The sequence below is a fragment of the Rhagoletis pomonella genome, unplaced genomic scaffold (genome assembly GCF_013731165.1).
Source record: "Rhagoletis pomonella isolate Grant_MI unplaced genomic scaffold, Rhpom_1.0 Rhpom_scaffold_00007, whole genome shotgun sequence".
NCBI lineage: Eukaryota > Metazoa > Arthropoda > Insecta > Diptera > Tephritidae > Rhagoletis > Rhagoletis pomonella.
Window position 1 is genome coordinate 55,840,059 of NW_023458561.1, and position 5,573 is coordinate 55,845,631.

The window sequence follows — 5,573 nt, forward strand, 5'->3', positions numbered from 1 at the left end:
ACATATGTAAATACTTGTTACGCCCTCTTGCTGCTTCTTCTTTCGCTTTCTCGGTTGCTCGCGTTTTTTTTTTATTTCGTCTCCGTTTTCTGCGATTCAATTATTTTTTTCGCTTTGATTTTTGCTACAAAATAGCTATTGCCAATTGGATTTCGAATGCATGGAATCGATTTTTTTGTTATAATTTTGCTCTTTAAATGCAAGTAAAATATTCACTTTTCACTTTTTATCGTCATATTAAAAGAATGTAAACTTATTCAAAACAAAATCGTTAAATTTGATGCCTATGGCTCTTTTTCAGTCTTATACATTTTCTTTTTCGTTCGGGCACGTTATGGCAATATGATTATGTGGGCACCGAGGGGCGCTTTCACGCGGCACAGAAGGGCTTCATAGCGCAGAAATGCACCGATTTCGTTGCCAATTTTCCCTTTTGTTATAAATAATCTGATATATTAACTGGATTTTACACTTTTTGGCAACCTTTAGCAGGAAACACAAATGGAACAACAAAATAATTTCCACCAACAGACTTTCACACACGTCTTGTAGCGAATCACAAAATGGACTGCCCGCTTAGGGATGGAAAAGACGACTCTGATTTAAGTCAAAAGTCGACTTTTTGCTGAAAAAACTGGAAAAACTAATAGGGCTGCCAACCTTTCTCAAACCGTGATATTTTTGACCCTATTTTACTTCAAATGGCACCTAAACTATGTTCACATATCAATATTATCTCAAACAAAGCTCGTTTTTAATCACCCCGTTTACACAGGCAAATCTCAGATTATTAGCCGTCATGCACGCACACGGAAAATTGTAAACAAATTTCTTCTTCTTTCTATTTTCTAAGCATACGTACGCCTAGCTACCAACACTGCTGTGCGCCAAGCCAAGAGAACGACACAAATTTTCATTCTTTTTCGTATCCGGAAAACGTTCGAAAATGATGATGTTATTTGAAAGCAATAATAGTATTTTATTTGTTCGAGCTGCTACTGTTTGTAAGCTGTCAGAAAGTGCCGGGTACGGGGCTCTAAGGCGCTGCCTTATTTAATTTTTTTCGAAACATGAAAAAGCATCTCTGAAGTGCAGAAGCAAAAAAAAATTTAAGTAGACATATTTCAGAAGAACAGCCAAAAACGTATCCGTTTCAAAACAATTTTCTGTTCTTGTCGGTACATGCGTTTCTGTCGCACACTAAAGTGGATAAAGAGACGCCAAATTATTCGAAAATGAAATCGGTAAACAGAGGAAAATCCGCATTTCATCCACTTTTTTCCTTTTTCGAACAATTTGTGGGAGTTTTTCTAGCTAGGTTAATATTTGCCACTTTATTTACAAGACAAAATATAATGGATTTATATATATTCATGCTGGGAAGAGTTAAAACGAATTGGACCTTTTTTGGCACTTATTATTTTTTGTTTGGCACATTTTGGCACTTTTTTATCCTGAATATGGCTGTAGGGTCTGTATTTGTGTTATTACCTTTTATTGTACTGTGTTCATTTCAACTTTGTAATTTTGGAAATTTTAGATTTATGTGATTTTTGTGGTTCGTCAATCAAATAGAAAATTTTATTATTCAAACTTTTCTCAAATTGTGTACAACAGAAAATAAAATAAGTTTTGTTATTTAAAATAAATACCTACATTTGGCGATCCTGCCTGCAACATCTACATCTACCATAGCAGTGGAAGAAGTAAAAGCAGTAGGAGTAATCCTTACGGATTTACTATATCCGCACTTGCAAGTAACCGGCCATAACTTTCTAGCAACAACAGCACCAGGAGGAATATAAGAAATTACATTAAGCTGATATATTGATTTTGTACACTTGGTTTGTGCTCCGCGGTACTAGTCCACAGATGATGAGATGTTACACCAAAATGTTGAAGTGCAATGCGTCGCAATAGTCAGCAGTGAAAAAGAGTAGCACCATTGCGTGCAGCTGGCATATTCCAACACGCACTACTACCACCACCGTTATCACCACAACTTGAATCACAGCAGCCGCAACATCAGAAAGCAATATCCCCATTGCCTTTTGTATAGCTAAGTATAGTTGGCAGCCCTGCTAATAGGCTAACCTAATGCATTTTTTTATTTTAATGATTATCTTAATTTTCTGCGGTCTTCGGGTCTTCGTTCAAAGTGATAAACTCTTGATAAACTTGATAAAATGATAAATTTATTTATTTTTAATTATTTGATTGTCTGAAATTATTTTATTATTTTCAATATTTCAATTTATTATTAATTATTTTTTCAAATGGATGAAGCTGTGCTTGGCAGGCAAATTAGACATATACAACGATATATAGCTATTCTGACATTTTTACACTCTTATGAATGTACATACATATATGAAAATATAGTTAAAAACTAGTTAAAAAAACTGTATCTTTAAACAAGACGAGCCAAACCCTACTCGGTGTAGCCCAGGACTGAGTACAATTGACTGGAACGAACGTGCGAGCCTTGTGCTCAACCGCCTCCCGACGAAATACTTGATGGTGGTACCGGGGGGTTCGGTACTTGGACGGTGGGGGGTTTAGTTAGGTTAAAGTTCACACTGACGGGTATAGTGAATTAAAAGCTTGTTGTTGCGAAAATTTACTTTTCATACTGCGTATTCACAATAGCAGTGGTTTGTAAATATTCTCACGGCCCTTATTTTGGCTGAATTTCCTTATTCATTCTGAACGTTTGGAATAAACTTTTTTATTTACTTATTCTTTAGAACGTTCCTGATGATATCTAACGTATGTTTCAAAAGCATTCTGTGAAATGGGATTAACCGGAATGTATAAAAAAAAGCAGCCTTTAATTTTTTAGTGCTTTTAATTTTCACTTTTTGTAATTTTTTAATCTATAATGTGGAGTGCGATTTTTTTTTTATATATTGGCATTTTATGCTAAATTTCTATATTTTATGATTGTGCTAAAACAGGATGAATTGTACTAAAAGTGCCCCTGAGAATGAAAGTGCCAAAAATGGCACAATTGTGCCTACTTTTCCATCACTGGTTTGTTCGTAATACATACGTATGTTTGTATGTACACATAGGAATGAATAACTGCCATCCCTAAATTGGCGCGACAAGCGCCAAGCAACTGTCAAAAATCCTCATGCCAATACAATTTGTATGAAGCATCCCTCAATAACGCGGCGCTACCACCGAGCAAATGGAATTTTAATTTTTGCCAGGGCGTTACGTGTTGAAGTTGGATGCAGAAGACGGAAAGAAAGAGAAAGGACAAAAAAGTGAAAGAGGAAACGAGAATAAAAAGGATAGGACCTGAGAAAACGTCAAAAATTACGACGCGATTTAGGAACGGCAGTAAGTCCGCAACGATGAATGACAAGAGCAGCACGCGCAGCGAAATTTTCAAATTTTGCTTAAACAGTTGCTTTCGACTGCAAGAATAACAAAGCAAAGCAAAGAAAACAGCAACTGTTTGCTTCGGCTGCCTGTCTAACAGGCTAACCTAATATTCACGCACGCCGCCAATTTACTGTCAAAAATTTCTCATGCACATACAACTTGTTCTGCGTGACATTTTGATTTGACGTTTCGCTCAATGAAATCAAATCCCGCACGCACGCAAGCCAATTTCAGGTGACGCAAAAAAAATTAATTCGACGGCGTGCGTACCAAAACGCAAACTGCGAATATCACCGGCCGTCTTCACGTGCTGGAAAATTTCGCTTGCGTGACGACGCATGCGAGAAACCGCACGTGTAGACCTCAAAAAGTACGATGCATTCTTTTTCTCGCATACCGAGCGGTAATGCGAGCTCTCGCTTGCTTTCAACTGTCATTTTTGTTGTTTGACAGCTATGTTCTCATTTCGCAGAATTCTTCAGAGTAGCAACATCGTTTATTTTGGAGGCAAATACAAATTTCTTTCGTTTCTTGCGTCTTTTTCTCTATTTATGCAGATTTTCTAATTTTCTCAAACTTTTAAGAGCCTGCAAGGCTTGAACCTTCTTGTTTGGCGACATTTTACAAATGAAAAAGTATGCTGTCAAATGCCCAGTCAACATAACTCTATCTCGCTTGCGAGAGAAAAAAGCAGAACGCATGCGAGATTTTCAAGCATGTGAAGACGGCCGGTTGGGTTAAAGCGCAGTTACCCACGAACGTAAAAACGGAGAACGTGTCAGCTGACACGATCTATCTTATGGCATCTGCGTGTTAACAAAAACTCACCACCGCATGACCGTGGCGTAGACGTTGCTTCTCTCTCTTTCTATCAACAGCATACTTGATATCTTTCTACGTACTTCTACGCTACGCTACGTACACGTTCGTGGGTAACCGCGCTCTTAGCCTGTAAGCAAAAACAAACTGCGATGTAAGCAAAAAGCAAATGATTTCATGTCTCCTTTCCCATTTGCTGGAATTCTCTTCACTCAGAAATGGCTGGATGAACTTAGAGGAAAGGCACACAGAAGGCTTAAAGCGCAGTTAGTCAACGACGTAGCGTAAACGTAGGTTGACGTACGTAGCAGCATATCAAACTTACTGTTGATTGAGAGAGATAGAAGCAACGGCAACGTCACCGCCAAGCGGTGGTGAGTTTTCGGTTACACGCGAATCCCATAAGGTAGATCGTGTCTGTGTCAACCTACGTCTACGTTACGTCGTTGACTGTTTGAGCTTTTACACGTTTGGAATACTTTTTGGCTTTTGAATAGAGTTGCCAACTATTTAAAAAGTCGGATTTAAATTAATCATACAAAAGTTATGTAATATATTTCATAATTGCATTTTAAGAAAACTTTTGTTTAAAAGTATGAAACTAACCGAATATGAAAACTTTTTGAGGAAGGTAGAAAGTTTTTGATTAAAAATTGTTTAGTTATGAAAAACCATCGATAGTGGGGAAAAACCAGCGCCCTAGCAAGTTTTCTAACACTATGGTAGAATACTTAAAACTCTTAAAAAAAAAATCGTATAGGCATTTCAACCAAAATCTCATTACATACATATATTTTTTATCATGAGTTTCTTTATTGTTCTTCAGTTTTTAATCCATATATGTACATATGTATGCACGTATGTATGTATAATATACTTAGTCAAGTCCATTTTAATTGATCCATTGTAATTATTGTGTAATTCATATCATGGTATGTACTATGTGTGTATGTACGTTTGCTCATATTTTCCTTGTTCATATACAGTTTGTGTGCTGTGTATGTGTGCATATATTTTTTAGTGTACATTTATTTAAAATTAAATCCATCATCATTTTATTTATTACAACGGTCATTTTATTTAATAGTGGTAATATGCATAAACTTTAAATAATTGAATGCTTACGTTTAGTGCATAAATAAAATTTAATAATAAATTTAAATTGCAATAAATTCCTGCGTACAAACGCATCCATACATACATACATGTGCATGTATGTATGTATGTGTGTATATATTTAATCGCATAATTATAATAATTGCAATGCAATTGTTTACTCAGCCATTACATGTCATGTACATACATTTCACAAAATATTTTACTAAATTCAATAAATTTTATTAAAACTTTTTTTTTTTTTT